This window comes from Artibeus jamaicensis, unplaced genomic scaffold (assembly GCF_021234435.1).
Source record: "Artibeus jamaicensis isolate MK-2021 breed Jamaican fruit bat unplaced genomic scaffold, CSHL_Jam_final scaffold_461, whole genome shotgun sequence".
Classification (NCBI taxonomy): Eukaryota; Metazoa; Chordata; class Mammalia; order Chiroptera; family Phyllostomidae; genus Artibeus; species Artibeus jamaicensis.
In genome coordinates, this window is record NW_026522045.1 from 5094842 (window position 1) to 5118555 (window position 23714).

General features: G+C 41.8%; 1 protein-coding gene and 1 long non-coding RNA gene across 10 annotated transcripts in view; one reads left to right on the plus strand and one right to left on the minus strand.

Moving 5' to 3' along the window:
* SYTL4 (synaptotagmin like 4) overlaps window positions 1-705 on the minus strand; it is a 104850-nt gene extending 104145 nt beyond the window's left edge. For 4 of the 9 annotated variants that reach the window (XM_037143788.2, XM_037143780.2, XM_037143782.2 and 1 more), the window contains exon 1: window positions 565-704. The gene's annotated coding sequence lies outside the window, so the exon portion shown is untranslated. Of the gene's footprint in view, window positions 1-69; window positions 210-564 lie in introns of those variants that run through there. The other 5 variants (XM_053657535.1, XM_037143786.2, XM_053657534.1 and 2 more) reach the window with 3 other exon arrangements.
* On the plus strand, window positions 159-22016 carry LOC128626224 (uncharacterized). The gene is made up of 2 exons (XR_008390139.1): window positions 159-223; window positions 21811-22016. It is a non-coding gene; the product is annotated as an uncharacterized LOC128626224 (long non-coding RNA).
* Window positions 22017-23714: the final 1698 nt, after the last annotated feature.

A 23714-nucleotide genomic window follows, 5' to 3' on the forward strand; every position in this document is an offset into this window, starting at 1 on the left:
CCCAGCTCCAAGTGCTGAGGGAACCCACTAAGGCAGGAGTGGGGCCAACTGGCCGGGGAGCAGCCTTACCTCTGGCAGGCCAGAGGAGGCTAGGGAAGACACCACCGGGACAGGACGGAGAACACACAGGATGGCTGGAGAGGAAGAAAAGTGACTCGACCCCTTCGAGGGCACAGTTCCCACTAGGAACTCGGCCCCACCTCCGCCCCAGATCCGGCAGATGGTAAGCCAGCAGACGGTAAAAGCCAGCCACTGCGCACAACTCCAGACAGGGGACACAGAGGAGCACAGCCCGTGTTTAGCGATGGGTGGGCTAAGTAAGGGGCCCAGGGTAAAGCCTACAGGCTGGGAGGAGCTGCCCAAGCAGACAAGGGGAGTGAGCTGTGGGAGCTGCGGTCCACAAAGGAAGCTAGGGGAAAAGGGACAGGAAAGACTGGGAGAGTGAAGGGGTAAGGAAGGGCGCAGGTTCCTGAGATGGGAGTGGAAGCACAGAGAAAAGGGGCTGGGGATCCGGGGGAAGCCCCGGACCTGGGGCAAAGGGGTGGCCTCTGGCCACAGACCTACCTGTCACCTTCAACAGGTGCCACCAGAGGGCGAGACTTCCCAGTGTCAGTTTCAGCGCACGTTGTAGGGCTGCGGGAACACTGCAACCTCTTTCAGGCCCTTCTCACCCTCCCGCTAGGCGGAAAAAGTTGCAACTTTCCCGAGTAGGGAGGAGCTGGACTCTTAAAGGGGCCGCACATACCTCTGGGCTCTTTGGTAGGGAACCACCCCACCCCAAGGGAAGCTGTGGGAGCCAAAGCCGTAAAGCACTGCCAAAGTGCCTTCCCGGATTAGGGGAGGGAGCTTGAGGACTAAGGTTAGGGGTCTAAAACTAGACCTAACCCCCGCTTCCCCTTTCATCTGCGGTCACTTTCTCAGATGTTAAATTGAGTGGCCTCTGCTACTCGACTGGGCCAAAAGTTGTCAAACTGTCATGCACTTTTAGGAAGATAAAGGCTCTAGACCATGTAATTTAGGAAGATAAAATATGATACCATACTGATGCTTTGACTTTCCATCTTTTATGTCAAAAAAGTGTCTATCTAAAATACAACGTCTGGGGCAAAGGACATAAGATTAAATTCACACACAGACACAACTGGGTAAAACGTGCAACCCATTATTCATCAAAGAAGCACAAATTGGAATAACATTCTTTCACAAAGGTTTTTTTGTTTGTTTATTTTTATAACACTTAATGACAAAGTGGCCTCTAGACAAGCCAGTAAGAGTGTATGTTGATTAAAAGCCCTTCTAGAAATCATGTGAGCAATATATAGTGAGACATTAAAATGTACATATCTACCCAGTAATTGTAGATTCCTGTTCCCGTCCTTCCTCTTTCCCTCTCTTCTTCTCATCAACATTAACCAAGTTCAAGTCCTCAAATGTCATCAGCAATTAAACATGCTCAAATGTCTACTATATTTTTTTAAAAATCTTGTTTACATACTAGGTACTTCCCCAGCTCCTCTTTATAAGAAAATTTATTGAAAATGTGCTTTACAGGTATATTTGCAATTTCCATTTCCTTTCTTCTTGCTCAGTAATTTGGCTCCCTTCCCTAATACCACACTGAAACTGTGTTCAGCAAGATACCCAACCAATGACCTCCATGCCAATACATACATACATACATACATACATACATACATAAGGCATTTTCCAGTCCTTACCTTCCTTGATTTCTCCCCTACATTTAATGCTGTTAATCATTTTCTTCTCCTTGAAAGTCTTCCTTTGGCATCTGGGACACCACACTTTCTGCTTTTCTTCCTACCACTTTGCCCTCTCCTCATTCTTTGTAGATTCCACTCTGCTATCTAACCTCAGAAAGCCAGACATTCTGAGGGCTAGGCTACTCTCGGAAATGACCTCTTTCACTCTTTTGGCTTTACTTAACATCTATATGGCCACAACTATAATGTTATATCTCTAGACCTTGCAAGGTCTATTTGAGCTCTGCTTTCTTGACATCTCCACTTGGATGTCTTGCAGGCATGTCAAATTCGACAAATCCAAAGATGAGCCTACCACCTTTTATTTTAAATTTTCTCTTCCTCCAGTGTTTCTTATCTCAGGATAAAAAACTAAGGCAGAAACTGGGCACTTAGCATAATACCTGATACATAGTAGGCCCTCACTAATAGTTTTATGATGAATGAATGTGTATTTTACACACTTTTGTACAAGGATATTAATTGCAGTACTACTTAGAATAATAAAATACTAGGGGAAAAACCTAATGGTTCAATGGTTAAGTAAATTGGTGTAGTCTCATACAATGGAATATAATAGAGCCATGAGGGATACATTCCAAGATTGCCAGGGTATTCCTGAAACCGTAAATAATACTGAACCTTATATATAAGCTTTTCCCTACACATACATACATATGCACATTCCTTTTCACTTAAAGGAAACACTTTGCAGCTTCTCTTTGGTATATTCCAATTGCCAGCATCACTACTCTTTCACTTTGTACATTACTTTGTACATTACTAAGTACAATAAGGGTTCCTTGAACAAACATTGTAATACCGTCACAGGTGATCTTATAACCAAAACAGCCAGAAATTTTTTTGAGATTTCAGCCCCATCTTTATTTTTTAAATATATTTTGTTGATTATGCTATTACAGTTGTCCCATTGCCCCCTTCATTCCCCTCTACCCTGCATACCCCATCCCACCCACATGTCCCCCCTTTAGTTCATGTCCATGTGTCATAGTTATGTTCTTTAAATTCTACATCTTCAATACTATTCATACCCTCCCCCTATCTATTTTCTACCTACCATCTATGCTACTTATTCTCTGTACGTTTTCCCTCTCTCTCCTCCTCCCACTCCCTTGTTACTAACCCTCCATGTGATCTCCATTTCTGTGGCTCCACTCCTGTTTTAGGAGTCCGCTTAGTTTGCTGTTATTTTAGGTGTGGTTGTTAATAACTGAGTTTGCTGTCCTTTCACTGTTCCTATTTTTTATCTTCTTTTTCTTAGATAAGTCCCTTTAACATTTCATATAATAAGGGCTTGCTGATGATGAACTCCTTGAACTTGACCTTATCTGAGAACCACTTTATCTGCCTTTCCATTCTAAATGAAAGCTTTGCTGGATAGAGCAATCTTAGATGTAGGTCCTTGCCATTCATGACTTGGAATACTTCTTTCCAGCCCCTTCTTGCCTGGAAGGTCTCTTTTGAGAAATCAGCTGAAAGTCTGATGAGAACTCCTTTGTAGGTGACTGTCCCCTTAGCTCTTGCTGCTTCTAGGATTCTCTCCTTCATTTTTATCTTGGCTAATGTAATGATGATGTGCCTTGGTGTGTTCCTTCCTGGGTCCAACTTCTTTGGGACTCTCTGAGCTTCCTGGACTTCCTGGAAGTCTATTTCCTTTTCCAGATTGGGGAAGTTCTCCTTTATTATTTGTTCAAATAAGTTTTCCACTTGTTGCTCTTTCTCTTCCCCTTCTGGTACCCCTATAATTAGGATATCAGAACATTTAAAGATGTCTTGAAGGTTCCTAAGCCTCTCCTCATTTTTTTGAATTCTTGTTTCTTCCTTCTTTTCTGTTGGGTTGTTCCTTTCTTCCTTCTGGTCCACTCTATTGATTTGAGTCCCAGTTTTCTTCCTATCACCATTGGTTCCCTATGCATTTTCCTTCATTTCACTTAGTGTAGCCTTCATTTTTTCATCTAATCTGCGACCAAAATCAACCAATTCTGTGAGCATCCTGATTACCAGTGCTTTGAACTGTGCATCTGATGGGTTGGCTATCTCTTGGTCGCTTAGATGTAATGGCTCTGGTCACGCCTGTTACATAGTGAGGGGTGGAGCCTTAGGTGTGCACCAGGGCATGTCAACCCAGTTGCTTGTTTGTGATGCTGTATGTGGGGGCGGGGTCTGAAAGGGAACCATGGCACTTGCTCCGCTATTGGATCTCAATCCCCTGCTTCCCCCAAGCAAACTGGGCCTTTCTGGTGCTGATTCCCATGTGGGTGGGCTTGTGCATGTTCTAGGACCATGGGAGTCTCTCCAATGAACTCTCCTGTGAGGCTGGGAGTCTCTCCCAGCACCTCAACCCCCACAGGCATTTTCAATTGGTGTTTTGAGGCTTTATTTCCCAGTGCTGGGACCCTGGGTTGTGTGGTCTGTCTCGCTCCTCATTTTTACCTGGTTTATCTGCATGAGAATGTATCCGCAGTCAGCCAGTGGCCTTGCATGCCTCACTGGGTCTGCCCATTGCCTCCCCATGCCTGGGGTCTGCCAGCCGCCACCTGCATGACCAGGACTGCCAACCACCACTTTTTCCTATCACAACCCTTCTCCACTGGCCACCAACTCCACCCCTCTTACTGATCTGGATGAATGGTTGTCGGACTTCCATACAGTTCAATTTTCTGTCGGACCTGGTTGTGGGGGCAACTTTGACCACAAAATCCCCCCATCCACCATGAATGAAAGTGAAACTACCAAGACATGATCTGCTTGGGGAGGAGAGGTGGCCAATTTCTCAGAGGAGAAAAGCCAAGAGCCCCTTCCTCCAGGGACTTTTATTGGGTTGTAATACACAGGAATAGAGGCAGTAAGGATCCAACAATAAGGAACATTTCAAAGAAATCTGAGGGCTTAGTCTGGGTCAGTGTCTGTAAATTAAGGGGATTGCAAAATCTTTGGGAGACATACTCATTTCCTGCTCGGACCCTTATCATGTGAATGAAAGCACTCTAAGCAAAGCAGGCTTCACAGGACTTTAGGAATTCTTCTTATGCCCGATCACCCTGGATCCCACTCTAGCCCAGAAGGGGTTGCACCACCTCCCCCACATAGGTTTTCAGGCTTAAGTGGATTAGAGCCAGGAAGTGCTTCTCCCAGAGGACATGGAGACTCAGGCTATGTCAGAATAGGCAGGGGGCAAGGGTCCATCACTCCCTCTTTGTTGCAATCCCCCAAGTCCTTCCATGATGGCCTCCCAAGTGATCAAGTTGGGCTTAGGTTGCCCCCCCTCTGAGGGGTCTTACCCGTCTTAGACTAACCGACCAAGCATTGGGGGCAGGGGACAAGCTTTGTCTCCTTAGTGGCTTGCATTCTGGAGGTCGCTCACTCAGCCTTAGCCATCAGGGGACAGTTACAACTCCTAAAACCAGGCAGAGCAATTCCCAACATCTGGGTTTTTTTTTGTTTCTATATTTTTGTTGTCCTTAATTTTGCTTGTATGAGGAGGCACAGTGTGTCTACCTATGCTTCCATCTTGGCCGGAAGTTAAGTTTTTACTTCTTTATACATGTGCATTTTCTTGTTCTCCAAGGTCCACACCATTAAAGAGAATGGGTGAAGATCTGCCTCCTTTACTCCCAGACAGTGTCACTAAATCAATTGCAAATACACACAAATATAAACAAAGAACAAAGTAAATGGCCTTTTTACACAGACTCTATATTTAGCAAGCTGCTATACATTTCTGTTTGATCTTCTTTGTTTGTCATAAGGTTTCTGTGCTCAAATTCTTATGCCAATATTGTGAGGGCTCCAATGTAAGCAAACCCAGGTACCATCCTGTGCAATAATGTAAACAGGAACTTATGGATTATTATCCTATGTGTAGTATGTAAGCTTGTGTCTCATAATGAATGATTGGATTCAATGAGTGGTTTGATTTTACCATGGTGAGGGAGTTCTGGCTACTACAAACTGATAAGATGGAGTTTTTCTTCAGCCCCGGATGACAGGATACCTCAGCGTTGAGCAATTAACATTCTGAAAAGCATTAAATATTTGAAAAATCCATATATGTATGATGACTAATATAAAAGAAGCATATGTTCACTAGCCAGCTTCAGAAATAAAGCATTACCATTGCAATCAGAGCCTTCTGTATACACCTCTAACCTGAGTATTTCACTCTCCCAGATTTAATCATTGTTTCCATGTGTGTTTTTATGCATTTACTGCCTACACGTCTATCCCAAATATCTAGTTCTTCACATAAATAATATAACTCTGCCTGTACTTTTTCAATGTGCTTTCTTCATTCAACATTATGCTTATGAGATTGATCCCTGTTGTTAGATGTAGCTCTAATTCATCTTCACAGTTACAGAGCACTCCAGGAATAACAATATTGTAATTTATATGTGTTCTCTTATTGATCCAGTACTTTTATTTTTTAATATATTTTATTTATTATGCTATTTACAGTTGTCTCAATTTTCCCCTTTGCCCTCCTCCACCCAGGACCTTCCATTCCCTCTGACAACCTCCCTCTTAGTTCATATCCATGGGTCATGCATATAGGTTCTTTGGCTTTTCCATTTTCCATACTATAATCATCCTCTCTATTCTATACCTACCAATTTGTACTTATTAACCCCTGCACCTTTTCCCCATTTCCCCCTCTTCCCCTCTCAGCTGATAACCCTCCAAATGATCTCCATATCTGTGACTCTGTTTCTGTTCTCCTTGCTTGAATGGCATATTATTTTAGATTCAATTGTTAACAGTTGTGAATTTATTGCCATTTTAATTTTCATCATTTTGATCTTTTTCACAAATAATTATCTTTAACATTTCGTATAAGGGCTTAGTGAAAGCCCTGGCTGGCGTAGCTCAGTGGATTGAGCACGGGCCTGCGAACCAGAGTATCGCGGTTCGATTCCCAGTCAGGGCACATGCCTGGGTTGCAGGCCAGATCCCAGCAGGAGACTCATGAGAGGCAACCACACATTGATGTTTCTCTCCCACTCTTTCTCCTTCCCTTCCCCTCTCTCTAAAAATAAATAAATAAAATATTAAAAAAAAATAAGGGCTTAGTGATAATGAACTCCTTTAACTTGACCTTATCTGGGAAGCACTTTATCTGTCCTGCAATTCTAAATGAAAGCTTTGCTGGATAGAGTAATCTAGGTTGTAGGTCCTTGCTTGTCATTATTTTGAGTACTTTTTGTCAGTCTCTTCTAGACTGCAAAGTTTCTTTTAAGAAATCAGCTAACAGTTTCATGGGAACTCCTTTGTATGTAACTATCTGCTTTTCTCTTGCTGCTTTAAGATTTTCTCTTTATCTTTAAACTTTGGCATTTTAATTATGATGTATCTTAGTGTGGTTCTTTTTATGTCTATCTTATTTGGGATTCTCTGTGCTTCCTGGACTTGTATGTCTGCTTCCTTCACCAAATTAGGGAGATATTCTTTCATTATTTTTTTCAAATAAGTTTTCAATTTCTTGCTCTTTCTCGTCTCCTTCTGGCACTCCATGTGATTCAAATGAGGGTACATTTGAAGTTGTCCCAGAGGCACCTAGCCTATTCTTGAGGGTTGTTTTTTTTTGGAGGGGATTCTTTTTTCTTCTTGCTGTTCTGATTGAATGTTTCTTGGTTCCTTATGTTCCAAGTCACTGATTTGATTCTTGGCTTTATCTACTGCATTGTTGGTTCCCTGTAAATTTTTCTTTATTTCACTTAGTGTGAACTTCATTTCTGCCTGGGTCTTTTTTATACTGTTGAAGTATCCAGTGTGTTCCTTCAGCATTCTGATAACCAGTGTTTTGAACTCTGCATCTGATAGGTTGCTTATCTCCATTTTTTTTAGTTCTTTTTCTGGAGTTTTATTCTGTTCTTTCTTTTAGGCCACATTCCTTTGTTTCCTCATTTTGGCACCTTCCCTGTGTTTGTTTCTATGTATTAGGTAGAGCTACTCTGACTCCCTGTCTCAGTAGTGTGGCCTATTGTAGAAAGGCTCACTGGTAAATTGGATGAGGTGGAGCCTTAGGTAATTTCCAGGGTGGGACAACCCATATGAAGCAAGGTGATGGAGTTTCTGATAAGGTATTGCAGCTTATGGCTCTATATGGGTGAGGGCTCAGTAAGGGGACAATGCTGCTGCCTGGCCTCTGGAGTTTCGTCTGGGGGGAAGCTGTCCCCTGGTACTCTCCCTGATGCCAGACACTTCAGTTTCTCCCCATATGTCACTGGTGCCCTTCCAGCTGCTGCCCTTGTGCCAGAGCCAGATAGAGTAAGTATGCATATGTCCTAAGTCCATTCCAGGCCCTTTAAGAGGCGATATCTGAGAATCCCAGTTTCTTCCTCTACTCCAACTCCCACTGAATTTTATAGCCAGAAGTTATGGGGACTTATCTTCCTAACACTGGAACCCTGGTGTGTGTGGTCTGGTGTAGGGTTGGGATCCCTTGCTCCCAAGGTATCCCTCCTGATTTTTATCCGCTGCACTGGATGTGGGACCACTTGTTCCACATCTCCATGTCTCCTCACATCTCTGCATATCTCCACATCTCTGCCCCTCCTACCCATATGAATGAATGTGACTCCTTTAATTCCTTGGTTGTCAGACTTCCATACAGCTTGATTTTATGATTCTAGGTAATAACTGTTTTGTAGTTTAGTTGTAATTTTTGCTGTGGTTGTGCAAGGAGGTGAGCCATATTTACCCATGCCTCCATTGGATGGGAAATCTGATCAGGTACTTTTTCACTGCTAAACTCTTACTTCTGGATGTCAGGACACTCTATCATCATTTCTTGTTGGGTAATGGTTTACTTTAAAAAAAAATGAATGAACAAAAAAGACTTCCTGACCAAGCATATTTAGTTCACTAGTGGTCTACACTGAGTACAGGTTGTAAAAAGTAGATTCAGTCTTATTCAGTCAAGATCAGGGTTTCTCCACCTCTACATTATTAATATTTTGAGCCAGATAATGCTTTGTGTTGAGGGATATCCTGTACATTGTAGTATGTTTAACAGAATCTCTGATGTCTACCCACTAGATGCCAATAGTGACAACCAAAAATGTCTCCAGCTATGGCCAAATGTCCTCAGAATGACTGGTCAGGATGAAGTGAGTACCCGTTATATACAAAGCACTTTAGTACATATATAGGAAGAAATAAGATGAATAAACAACAAAAGAAAAAAGTCCTTTCATTCAAAAATATGTATTGAGTATATACAATGTGGAAAGTATACTGTGCTAGGCACTGGGATTTTGGTGACTCTTTCCTCATGGCATTCACCATTTATTGCATTGGGTGGATAGAGACAGATGAACCATAAACATACAATTATAATACAATGTGGGAAATGCAAAGATGGGGAGATGTACAGGATATGTGAGTGCGCATAGCAAGGCCACATATACCAGCCTGGTGGAAAGTACTCAGTGAAGGATCCCTATAAAAAAGTAATCTTAAAATATGAATAGGAATTATCTAGACCAAAAAGGCATTCCAAGCAGAAGAATAACTTAAGCAAAAACAAAAGGCTAGCAACACTAGGACTATCCACAGGAAGTACAAGGAAGGTGGTGGTGGTATAGCATAGAGTATAAAGAAAAAAATGATCATAGATGAGGCTATAAAGATGTTGTTTTAGTGTACTAGGGTTTCCATAACAAAGTACCACAAACAAAGTGGCTTAAACAACAGAAACTTACTGTCTCACAGTTCTGGAACTAGAAGTCTGAAATCAAGGTGTCTGCATGGTTAGCTCTGAGAAAAAATATTAAAAGTTTTTAGCTCTGCATTATCAACCTCCAAAGAACAAACCACTCCTGCAAACAAGTTACCCTCTCCTAGATTCTAGTGGTCTGTTGGCAAACTTTTCCATTTCTTGGATTGTAGAAGTATCACCCTATTCTCTGCCTTCATCTCCATACAGTGTTTTCCCTGTGCATGTGTCCCTGTGTCCAAATTTCCCCTTTTTATAAAGACAGCAATAATATTGTATTAGATCCTACTCTAATGACTTCATCTCAACTAATTACTTCTGTAATGGCCTTATTTCCAAATTAGACCACAGTCTGAGGTACTGCGGTTTATAAATTTTAGAAAGACACATAATTCCTCCCATAACAGATAAGTAGGGTTTAGAACATCTGAGGCCTTGTGAATCATGTTAAAGAATATGGACTTTAGTAGATAATTACAGCATTTCAAAGAGCTGGAGTTCTCTACTCCATCATTTTTGGTGACATCATTCAAATAATTCTTTGTTTTTGACTAAATAATATTCCACTGTATGAATATGCCACATTTTGCTTATTCATTCATCGGCTGATGAACATTTGGGCTGTTTGCACATTTTGGGTACTATGAATAGTACCAATGTAAACATTCATGTGTGAGGTTTTTTTAAAAAACATATGTTTTCAAATATCTTGTGTGTACACCTAGAAATGGAATTGCTGGGTCGTTTAGTAACTCTATGTTTAACCTTTCGAGAAATTGCCAGGCTCTTTCCAAAGTGGCTGCATCATTTTACAGTTTCATCAGCAGTGTATGAGGGTTCCAATTTACCCACATCCTTTGTAACACTTTTCATTGTTTTTTTTTTTTCTTATAGACATCCCAGTGGGTGTGAAGTGGTATCTCACTGTGGTTTCAATTTTCATTTCCCTAACAACTAATGATGTTGACTATCTTTTTATGTACTTTTTAGCCATTAGTTTATCTTCTTTGAAGAAATACCTATTCAAATATTTTATCCTTTTAAGTTATATGCCTTTTATTATTGAGTTGTAACAGTTTTTTAATATATTATACTTGTACTCTTGAAAAATGAGGGTGGGTAGGGGAAAGGGAGAAAGACATTCTTAGGCCGGAAATTGGCATGGAGTTGTATGCAGATGTCAACAGCAAGTTTTATTGTTTGAATCAAGAGGAGAGTCCAAGTTGTACTGAACAATATTAAGAATGGATACTTTCTGGTTATAGCCAAAACTAAATAATAGCAGGACTAGTTTGTTCTTTGGAGGTTTATAGAACAGAGCTAAAAAGTTTTAAGACCTATTCAAAGATTTATTATGAGTTGTCATTCATTCTAACAAAAGAATATTTGGGGGAAAGAAAACCAGGATATGAAAAGCAAAAAAGATAAGGGCCCCTTGTTATAAAACAAAATGGCCATATTTTAGTTTTATTTTTTTGACATTCTAATGATGTTTCATGCTATTGCCCATTCCCTCCTTATTAAAGTCTCCTTTCCTGTGGTTTCTAAAACATCACAGCTTCCTGGCTATCTTTCTAAATTTTCTCAGACCTTATTTTCCCTGCCCATACCTTAATATTTAAAGCTTAAATGTCACATTAATTCATTCAGAAGAATTCTGAGGGCACTAACATTTACTAGTGCCTGTTATGTGCACTATGTTTGAGAGCTCAAAAGGTAGTATTAAACAAATAAAAAAGAATTTGAATACATTGAGCTTACCTTCCAAGTCAATGAAGAATAAGCAGTAGCACTAAAAGCAAACACATATAGCCCTATTATTCTACATACTGTTTTAAGGGATTAATCTAAGATACATACAAATTTGGTCCTCACAAAAATTCTACTATGTAGATACTATTATTATCTTAGAAACTGAGGTACAGAGAGATCAAATGGTTAAGTCATGATCTTCAGATAGTACGGCTCCAGAGTTAAGGTTCTTAACTCGTACTGTATGTTGCCTTTCAGTAATAAATGAATATATCAACTAATACTTGCTAAGAGGTAGCCAAACTGGTGTTTCAATTATTTTTTCTCACCATTCAACTCCAGTCTATATAAGAGAACTATAGAGAAAAATTGGAGAAAGAGAAAGGATTTTTTGAAGGGAATTCATGGGAGTAGAAAGTGTTATTGTTCCCCTACTCAAGCCAAGTAAGAAGGTTGCAATTAAACCTTTCAAGAGGGAAGACTGGTTTTTTACTCCCAGGCTGGAGTCTTGCTGCATGACAGAAAACGTTAGGTCTCTTGCCTGTGTTGCCAGTGAAGCGGGAAGTGTTCATGGGAGAACCTCACATGTGTGCTTTGGTGTCTGCAGAAGATAGACACTTATACTTGACTTCTACCTGAAGAAATCTGAAGGCAGAAGTCTGACTGAAGTTGTTCATAATGGGGAGGGGGGGAAGGCCTAGATTTCTAAGGTACCAGTTTTTCTATGGACCAGGTAGTTTTCTTTCAATGTAGCTGGAAACCCCAACAAAGAATGAGGATCCCATGAGAGTAAAATTGTGTGGGCAAGAGCCAAGGGGAAAAATAGTCAGAGGGTACATTGTTCGCATTAGGAATAGAGGAGAATAGGTCACCACTTGGCGGATAAGGAGTGAATGGTGTCCCTGAAGAAACCACAAAAGCACATCACACAAAAAGACAGTATTTGGGTCTCTCCTTAAAAAAAGGGTATTGATAGCCAGGTTACACTGGTCTATCAATTAAACCTCTCACTGTCCCTTTAAGACTCCCTCTCCCTATCTGTTTTCCCCTGAATTCTGGAGAAGCCAGAAGCAGGAGAGTATGTAGGAGAGGAGGTAATGCAAGGAGAGTGAAAGAACAGCAAGTCACATTTCTTTATTAGAGATCTGTGGGATCTGTGGGAAAGCATAATGCTTTCCAGTTCCATCCATGCTGTTGTGAAGGCTAGGAGCTCCTTCTTTCTCTCTGCTGTGTAGTATTCCATTATGTAAAGGTACCATAGTTTTTTGATCCACTCATTTACTGTTGGGCACTTAGGTTGCTTCCATCTCTTGGCTATTGTAAATTGTGCTGCTATGAACATTGGGGTGCATAGATTCTTTTGGATTGGTGTTTCAGGGTTCTTAGAATATAATCCCGACAGTGGAATTGCCAGGTCAAAAGGCAGTTCTATTTTTCGTTTTCTGAGGAAATTCCATACTGTTTTCCACAGTGGCTGCACCAATCTGTACTCCCACCAACAGTGCACTAGGGTTCTCTTTTCTCAACATCTTCTCCAACACTTGTTTGTTGATTTGTTTAAGATGGCCATTTTTAATGTATATGAATTAAATAGTGTAAGTATCTGACAGTAACCAAAAACCTAAGAGTTACATGCATAACACAATGTGGGATAGTGACATGTTACCAAAGAAAGGCAGAGTAGAGGAATAGAGAGATAGGATGAGATTTTATATATGTTAGTCAAGGAAAACATCTATGAGGATGTGATGCAAATGAAGTGAAGACAAAGCTATAAGAAGAGCCTTAGCAATCATTTTTTTTTAGTATACACATTCTCCTTGGATGATCTCATCCATTTGCAAGGCTTTGATTTTCCCTGATGACTCTCAGTCTTATATCACTTCTCTAAATGTTCTGCTGATCTTCAGACTCAGATACTTAATGCCTATCATATAGCCCCACTTCAATGATCACAACCACCTCAAATTCAACTTTTCCAAACTTAAACTTCATCTTGCTTCCAAACTTTGACCCCAGTGTTTTTCATCCTTAAAGAATAGCACTACAAGCAACAGAAGCTAGATTTCTTGACAAGATGGCAGTGTAGGCAAACAAAGTTCACCTCTTCGTACAACCACATCAAAATGACTACTAATATAGGGAACAAGCATCACTCAAAATCATCAGATCAAGTTGAATGGAAGTCTGACAACTACGGAATTAAAGAAAGCAGATCTAACCAGACTGGTAGGAAGGATGAAGACATGGAACAGGCTGGTCCCTCACCCACATATGGTAGATACAAATTCTGGAGGGATATCTCAGGAGCGAGGAGTCCCAGCCCCACACCAGGCCTACTGGCCCAGGGTTCCAGTGCCAGGAAGGTAAGTCCCCACAACTTCTGAGTGCAAAAACCAGCAGGGATTGAGTTGGTGGGAGAAACTGCTGGAGCCCCAAGCAGTTCCTCTTAGTGAACCCACACACGGACTCACCGAGTTAGACTAACTCCCTCTGAGTCCCAGCACTGGACTAGCAGCTTGAAAGGCACCAGTGCCATACAGGAAGAAACTGAAGTATCTGGATTCCAGTCAAGCAGAGATCATTGTCCCTTTTCTAAACCCTCCCCTCCAGAGAGATGGCAAGCTGGCACCATATCTGAGACTCCATTAACGTGGCTAACACCGTTTGACCAACCTAGAAGATCCCCAAAGATTCTGCCTAACGTAATTTACAGGCCCACCCAAGCTGCTTTTCCACATGAATAACTGTTCTTGGCTCCTGCTAAACAACTTCCTAAATCCTCTAAAACAAGCAACAGCTGGCCTCAGTGAGCCCTAGGCCTGCCACTAGCAGCAGCCAGTCTAGAATCACAGCTTAGCTTCACCTGGGAATCTCCAAGCCTAGCGTAAGTAGCAGCCATCTCAAATTGCTTTATAGCTCAGGCAGGGTAGCCTAGGGAAAACTAGGTGGGGCCTGAACTTGACCTGTACCACCTGGGAAACCCCAGGGCCTGCACACCCAGGGGACAGCTACAGACCATGCCAGAGCACCACCATCCTGCCCCTGCACAGCTGATCCTCCATGGAGAGTGGAGGTTGGTGGTAAGTGGTCACAGCCAATTCTTCAGTTGACTGAAGTTGGTAAATCCCTCCCATTGACCCGCCAATAGCAACCAAGGCTCAACTATAAGAGGAGGATATACACAACCCACACAAAGGGTTCACCTTTTGTACCCAGCTTGTCCGATAAGGGAGGCTATGCAACTGGACCTTATGTGACACCTACTACATTAGGTCACACTACCAAGACACAGAGTCACAGTAGATTGACCTAATACATAAAAACAAACATAGGGAGTCTACCAAAATGAGGAGACAAAGAAATGTGGCCCAAATGAAAGAACATATCAAAACTCAAGAAAAAGAGCTAGACTAAATGGAGAAAAGCAATCCATCAGATGCAGTGTGGGGGCAACTTCTTTCGCGAGGTCCCCCTGGTGCCAGAGACATGCGTGAATGAGTAAATATGGCTGAGACAAGATGAGATCTGTTTAGGGAAGAGGCGTGGGCTGTGGCCAGTTTCTCCAAGGAGACAAAGGCCAGCAGCAACAAGTTTCTCGCAGAAGAAAAAGGCCCCGAGTGCCTTTCTCCATAGCCTTTTATTGGGTTGTAATACACAAAAATACAGGGCAACAAAGATCAAACAGTAGATAACATTTCAAAGAGGTCTGAGGGTTTCAGTCTGAGTGAGTGTCTATCGGGAAGAGAGTTGCAGAAACTTTGGGAGACATACTCATTTCCTCTTGAACCTTTATCATATGAATGAAAGCATTCTTGGCAGAGCAGATTTCACAGGTTTATCAGCAAGTCTTTGTGATGCCAGATTTTTCCCCAGGGCACGCTCTGGCCAAGCAAGGAGCTGCACCTCTCCCCATCAGGTATTCAGGCTTAAGGGGATTACAGCCAGGAAGCGCTTCTCCCAAAGAACATGGGGACTTGGGCTATGTCAAAGCCGGGGGGGGGGGGCGAGATTCTATTGCTCTTTGTTGCAGCCCCCGAGTCCTTCCATGAAGGCCTCCCATGTGATCAAGCCTGGCTTAGGTTGCCCCCCGCTGTGAGGGGTCTTACCTGTCATTGACTTCCGACCAAGCTCTGGGGGCAGGGAGAGGAACTGAGGCAGTGTTTGCTACCAGAGACAGGCTTTGTCTCCTGTGGCTGGCATTCCAGAGGTCGTCTCTCACCCTTAGCTACAAGAGGTAGAGATACAATTCCTAAAACTAGGCAGAGCGGTCTACAACAATGCAGAGTTCAAAACATTGGTTATAAGAACGCTCAAAGACCTTAGTGAGGACCTCAACAGCATAAAAAAGATCCAGTCAGAAATGAAGGCTACACTAAGTGAAATAACAATTTACAGGAAACAGCAGTAGAGTGGGTGAAGCCAAGAACAGAATCAATGCTTTGAAACATAAGGAAGCAAAAACAACCAATCAGAACACAAGAAGAAAAAATAATGCAAAAATCCAGGATAGTATAAACAGCCTCTTAGACAATTTCAAAAGATCCAACATTCAAACTGTATGGGGTGCCAGAAGGAGAAAAGAAAGAGCAAGAAATTGAAAACTTATTTCAAAAATAATTAAAGAAAACTTCAAGCCCTGGCTGGTGTAACTCAGTGGATTGAGCACGGGCCTGCGAATCACACGATTGCGGTTCGATTCCCAGTCAGGGCACATGCCTGGGTTGCAGGCCGGTTCCCTGCAGGCCAATTCCCAGCAGGGGACGCACAAAAGGCAACCATACATTGATGTTTCTCTCCCTCTCTCTTTCCCCCCTTCCCCTCTAAAGATAAATAAATAGAATCTTAAAAAATAATAAAATAATTAAAGAAAACTTCAGCAATGGGTGACACTTCTGGCCAAGATGGAGGTGTAGGTTGACACACTCTGCCTCCTCTCACAACTAAAAGGACAACAATTTAAAAATAAAAAACAACTCGAACTGACAGAAAATCGAACTGTATGGAAGTCCAACAACCAAGGAGTTAAAGAAGAAACATTCATCCAGACTGGTAGGAGGGGTAGAGATGGGCAGCTGGGGTAGAGAGGACTCAAAGAAAGGGAGCAGCTGTCAGACTCTTGAAGTGGCAGATTGTGGACCAGGCAGTCTCACATTCACTTGTAGATAACCTGGGAGGAACAATTGGAGAGTGATACAGACTGCACAGACCCAGGGTTCAATTGCAGGGAAATAAAGCCTCAAAATCTCTGATTGAAAACACAGGTGGGGCCCTGGCTGGTGTAGCTCAGTGGATTGAGCATGGGCCTGTGAACCACACAATAGCGGTTCGATTCCCAGTCAGGGCACATGCCAGGGTTGTGGGCCAGTTCCCAGCAGGGGACTCATGAGAGGCAACCATACATTGATATTTCTCTCCTTCTCTTCTTCTCTAAATAAATAAAAGCTTTAAAAAAAAGAAAAAAAAACACAGATGGGGGTTGAGGTAGCTGTGGGAGAAACTCCCAGCCTTACAGGAGAGTTCGTTGGAGAGACCAACAGGGTCCTAGAATATACACAAGCCCACCGCCTGGAAATCAGCACCAGAAGGGCCCAATTTGATTGTGGGTACCAGGAGAAGTGACTGAAAAGCAGCAGAGAGTGGAGCAAGCACAATTGTTCCCTCTCAGACCCCTACCCCACCTACAGCATCACAGTGCAGCCACATGAGTTGCCCTGCCCTGGTGAACACCTCGGGCTCCTCTCGTTATATGTAACAGCCACTCTGACACACACACACACACAAAATGGCCCAAATGAAAGAACAGATCAAAGCTGCAGAAAAAATACAACTAAGTGATGAAGAGATAGCCAACCTATCACATGCAGAGTTCAAAACACTGGTAATCAGGATGCTCCAGGAACTCACTGAGTACGTCAACAGCATAAAAAAGACTCAGACAGCAATGAAGGTTGCACTATGTGAAATAAAGGAAAATGTACAGGGAACCAACAGTGACAGGAAAGAAACCAGGACTCAAATCAACGGTTTGGAGCAGAAGGAAGAAAGAAACATTCAACCAGAATAGGACGAAGAAATGACAATTCAAAAAAATGAAGAATGGCTTAAGAACCTCCAGGACATCTTTAAAAGTTCCAACATCCAAATCATAGGGGTGCCAGAAGGAGAAGACTAAGACCAAGAAATTGAAAACTTATTTGAACAAATAATGAAGGAGAACTTCCCCAATCTGGCAGAGAAATTAGACTTTCAGGAAGTCCAGGAAGCCCAGAGAGTCCCAAAGAAGTTGGACCCAAGGAGGAATACACCAAGGCACATCATAATTACATCAGCCAAGATTAAAGAGAAGGAGAGAATCTTAAAAGCAGCAAGAGAAAAGGAAAGTTTTCTGCAAAGGAGTTCCCTTAAGTCTGTGAGCTGATTTCTCAAAAGAAACCTTGTAGGCAAGAAGGGGTTGGAAAGAAGTATTCAAAGTCATGAAAGGCAAGGTCCTTCATCCAAGATTATTCTGTCCAGCAACACTATCATTTAGAATGGAAGAGCAGATAAATTGCTTCCCTGATAAGGTCAAGTTAAAGGAGTTCATCATCACCCAGACCTTATTATATGAAATGTTAAAGGGACTTATCTAAGAAAAAGAAGATAAAAATATGAACAGTATAATGACAACAAACTCACAGTTATTGACAACCACACCTAAAACAAAAACAAAGCAAACAACTATAACAGGAACAGAATCACAGAAATGGAGATTGCATGGAAGGCTATCAGAAGGCAAGTGATAGGGGGAGAAAAGGGGAGAAGGTACAGAGAATAAGTAACAAAAATGGTAGGTAGAAAGTAGACAGGGCGGGGACTTCCGCCAAGATGGAGGCATACGTGGGAACACTTTTCGTCCTGGCACAACCAAATCTAAAAACAACAAAGTTTTAACAATAAACACAACCAACCCACACAGAAAATCGAATACGGAGTCCGGAAACAACGGACCACTCAGCTAATCCAGTGAGAGGGGTGAAACCAGCAGCAGAGCCAGTAGGGCAAAAAAGATCCGGGCGGTGCACAGGCAGCCGTGGGCATGGATCCCAGGTGCAGGCTAGCTACGGGCGGAACCCAGGGAAGAGGAGCTGCTGGCTGTCTGTAGTCGGTCACGCATTTGCACGCAGATAAACCAGTGAAGAGGCGAGTGTTGAGACAGATCTCGCAGGCCCCAGCAACTGACGCAGGGCAGCAGACTCGCACATTTGCGCTTGGATAAGCAGGCGGGAGCGAGCGGTGAGGCAGACTGGGTGAGCAAAGAGGACAGCCATTGTTCCCTCTCTGACCCCGCTGTCACATACAGCGTCACAAACTTGCAACCTGGGTGGCCCCGCCCCGGTAAACACCAAGGCGCCTCCCCTCATATGTAACAGGCACGATCAGATCAAAACATGGCTCAAGAACAACTCAGAGCCCCAGAGCTGATAAATGTAAGTGACGAAGAGATAGCCAAACTTTCAGATGCACAGTTCAAAACACTGGTGATCAGGATGCTCACAGAACTGGTTGATTTTAGCCACAAATTAGAGGAATATATGAAGGCTAAACTAATTGAAATGAATGGAAATGCACAGGAAACCAATAGTAATGGAAAGGAAACTGGGACTCAAATCAAAGGAGTGGACCAGATAGAGGAAAAAGATGACCAAACAGAAAAGGATGAAGAAACAAGAATTCAAAAAACTGAGGAAAGGCTTAGGAACCTCCAGAACATCTTTAAATGTTCCAACATCTGAATTATAGGGGTACCAGAAGGGGAAGAGGAACAGCCACCAAAGGAAAACTTATTTGAACAAATAATAAAGGAGAATTTCCCCAATCTGGAAAAGGAAATAGACTTCCAGGAAATCCAGAAAGCTCAGAGAGTCCCAAAGAAGTTGGACCCAAGAAGGAACACACCAAGGCACATCATAATTACATTAGCCAAGATTAAAATGAAAGAGAGAATTCTAGAAGCAGCAAGAGCTAAGGGGACAGTCACCTACAAAGGTGTGCCCATCAGACTGTCAGTGGATTTTCCAAAAGAGACCTTACAGGCAAGAAGGGCCTAGAAAGAAGTATTCCAAGTCACGAAAACCAAACACCTACAACCAAGATTGCTCTATCCAGCAAAGTTTTCATTTAGAATAGAAGGACAGATAAAGTGCTTCTCAGATAAGATCAAATTCAAGGAGTTCATCATCACCAAGCCCTTACTATATGAAATGTTAAAGGGAATTACCTAAGAAAAAGAAGATAAAAAAGATGAACAGTGAAAGGACAGCAAACTCACAGTTACTAAGAACCACACCTAAAACAAAAGCAAATTAAGAAGACAGCTAGATCAGGAGTGAACCATAGAAATGAAGATAACATGGAGGGTTAGCAACAGGGGAGTGGGAGAAGGGGAAGGAGGGAGAAGGTACAGAAAATAAGTAGCATAGACAATAGATAGAAAATAGATAGGTGGAGGGTAAGAATAGTAAGGGAAATATAGAATCTAAAGAACTTGAGACATGTGTTCATGAACCAAAGGGGGGAGAATGATGGGGGAGGGGTGTGGAGGGGAATGGAGGAGGGGAAATGGAACAAATGTAATGGCATAATCAATAAAAAAAGTAAAAACAAAAAAGAAAGTAGACATGGGGAAGTTAAGAAAAATACAAGAAATGTAAAAGTCAAAGAACTTATATGTATGACCCATGGACAGGAGCTAAAGGTAGGGAATGTGGGTGGGAGGGGATGTGCAGGGCAGAGGGTAATAAAGGGTGGAAATTGGGATAACTGTAATAGCATAATCAATAAAATACATTAAAAATAGAATAAATAAAAAAGAAAACCTCCCTAATTTGATGACAGAAATAACAAACAAGTCCAGGAGGCAAAGAGAGTCCCAAACAAGATGGTTGGATGGATGGATAGATGGAAACAAGCCCACTCCAAGACACATCATAATCAAAATGCCAAAGGTTAAAGATAAAAAGATCATTTTAAGAGCAGAGAGAGAAAAGCAGTTGGTTACCCACAAGGTAGTTTCCAAAAGACTGTCAGCTGATTTCTGAATAGAAACTTTGCAGGCTAGAAGGGCTTATCATCAAGACATATTCAAAGTCATGAAAAGCAAGGACCTACAGCCAAGATTGATCTACCAAGCAATTCTGTCATTTAGAATTGAAGGACAGATAAAGAGTTTACCAGACAAGAAAAAGCTAAAGCAATTCATCATCACCAAACAATAATTGAATGAAGTATTAAAGGGACTTAATAAAAGTCTCTTTTCCCCTTATTTCTAAGAAAAATAAGACTAAAACTATGCACGATAAAATAGCAAAAATATATATCTGTCAACAATTGAATCTAAAAAGCAAACAAAAACAGATAGAGCATTTTGATGGCTGCCAGATAGGAAGGGGGGTGTAAGGAATGGATGAAGTGTTGAGGGGATTAGGGAATACAAATAGGTAATTACAGAATAGCCATGGAGGACATAAAGTACATTATAGGCTGACAGTGTCCAGAGGGGAGAGGGGAGGGAATTTCAGGGGAAAAGGGGAAGGGTTTACAGAAACAAGTATAAAGGACACATGGACAAAAACTAAGGGGGGTAGAAATGGGGGGGAGCTGGGGGCCACTGAGAGGGGTGAGCTGGGGTGGGAGTAAAAGACAGAAAACTGTACTTGAACAACAATTAAAATAAATACATTTAAAATATATATATAGTATAGGAAATGGAGTAGCCAAAGAACGTATATGCATGACCCATGGACATGAACAAGGTGGGGGTGATTGCCTGAAGGAGTGCTGGGTGCTGCTGGTGGTGAGCAAAAAGTGAAAACTCCGGACAAGTGTAATTGCGTAATCAATAAACGTAATTAAAAAAACAAACAAACAAACAAGTAACACAAGCTAGAAACTGTTCCCAAACCTAACCGGTCCCTGGATCCTGTTGTTCTCATCACCTATAGATCTTGAATGCCTTCTCACTGCCACTTCTGTAACCCAAGACATAATTATCTCACACATAGACTACAAAATAGCCTCCTGACTAGTTACCCTACTTCGAATCTATTTTTCACACTGCTGCTAAAGTAATCTTCTCTAAATCCAAACAGGATCATGGAGAAACTCAATGGCTTTTAATAGTTCTCAGTATTGAGTTTTTCATGTGGTTAGAAGGGTTTTCATGATCTGCTTCCTTATATGTATTTTAAATATACTTTACTGATTATACTATTACAGTTGTCCCATTTACCCCCCTTTATTCCCCTCCACCCTGCACACCCCCTCCCACCCCCATTCCCCACCTTTAGTTCATATCCATGGGTCATACATATAAGTTCTTTGGTTTCTACATTTCTATACTATTTTAAACCTCCCTGTTTCTATTTTCTACCTACTATTTATGCTACTTATTCTCTGTACCTTTTCCCCCTCTCTTCCACTCCACTCCCCCACTGATAAACCTTCATGTGATCTCCATTGCTGTGAATCTGTTCCTGTTACAGTTGTTTGCTTAGTTTATTTTTGTTTTGTTTTTTTTAGGCCCAGTTGTTAATAGCTGTGAGTTATTAGATAGGCCTCTGCCTTCCCCAGTCTGCCAGCTGCTGCCTCGCCTGCTCCATTCCTCCAGCCCCTGCACTGCCACGAGTCCTCTCCACCTGGCTACCCATCTCTGCCCCCGCTACCAGATGAATGTTTCTTCTTTAACTACTTGGTTGTCAGACTTCCATACAGTTCAATTTTTGTCAGTTCTGGTTGTTTTTTGTTTTTAAATTTGTTGTTGTTCTTCTTTTCATTGTGAGAGAAGGCATAGTGTGTCTACCTATGCCTCCATCTTGGCCTGAAGCCCTCTCACTCAAATATGCTTCCTATATATTTTAAAAGCCTTCTCTTTCACCACTCTTTCTTTTTCAGCACACTCCCCTCGGAGCCAACATAAATGATTTGCGCTTCTCTCCAAACCCCAAATTCTCTACATCTCTTCTATCCTTCCTTAATCTTCTCCAGGCTAATATTTACTCTTTTATTAATGGAAATGTGATCTTTTCTGGAAAACCTTCCCTTCATCACACTAAGATCAGTGCCCATTGTCTGTGCTCCCATTGACCAATAGCACCATTTATATATCTCTATCATTACCCTTGCTTCAACACATTTTCATTGTTCATATGCTTGCCCCTCCCATTGAAATGTGATCCCCTCCAGAGCAGGACCTACAATTAATATTTGTATACAAAAGGCCTGGCACATAAAATCATTTGCAGATGACATGATAGACTACATACAAAACCTTAGAGACTCCATCAAAAAACTACTCAACCTAATAAGTGAATTTGGCAAAACAGTGGAATACAAACTCAATATTCAGAAAGCAAAGGTGTGTTTGTATACCAACAATGAAATATCAGAAACAGAAATCAGGAAAAAATTAACATTTGCTATTGCAAGAACAAAAAATAAAGTACCTAGTAATGTGCCTAACCAAGGAGGTTAAAAACCTGTACTCAAAGAAATGACACAACACTGAAGAAAGAAATTAAGGAATGCGGCAAGGGTGGTCGTGAGGCTGAGTGAGGGATTGAAATAAAGGAGAGGACCAAATGTTCTGCTGGCATAAGGCAAGTTTATTGCGCAGTCTTCTGGCTTATATACAATCTTGAATACAAAGGAGAATAAAGGAGAAGCCTTCTGGCACGTAGCTCACTTCCTTGACCTACAAAGTTTATCTCTTCCCTTAGAGTCCGGACGTTCCCAAGCTAACATACTTTCTGGGTACATGACGCACAGGCCAAAGATATGAGTTGATGGGAGAGGCAGCTAGTTTCTCAAGGGGTCAGAGAACTGTTACAACCCAAGATAGCCCCGAGGCCGGAAACCAGGCCCAGTCACCACACCGGCGGTGCTAGACCCTATCCTCGACCCCTCACAGGGCTCTTGGGCTCCAACAAAGGAAGACACAAATAAATGGAAGCATTGTTCATGCTCATGCTCAATGGATTGGAAGAATTAACATCATCAAAATGTCCATACTACCCAAAGCCAATTTACATGTTCAATGCAATCACTATGAAAATACCAATGACATATTTCACAGATATAGAATATATCAAAAACATATGGAACCATAAACGACCCCAAATAGCCTCAGCAATTTTGAGAAAAAAGAACAAAGTAGGAGGGATCACAATACCTGATATCAAACTGTATTACAAGGCTACAGTAATCAAAACAGTCTGGTACCATCATAAAAGAACAGACACATAATTCAATGGAATAGAATAGAGAGCCCAGAAAGAAACCCATGTCTCTACAGTCAATTAATATTGGACAAAGGGGGCAGAAGCACAAAATAGAGTAAAAATAGCCTCTTGAGAGATGTGGACCACTACATGCAAAAACATGAAACTTGACCATCAACTTAACCATACACAAAAATAAACTTAATA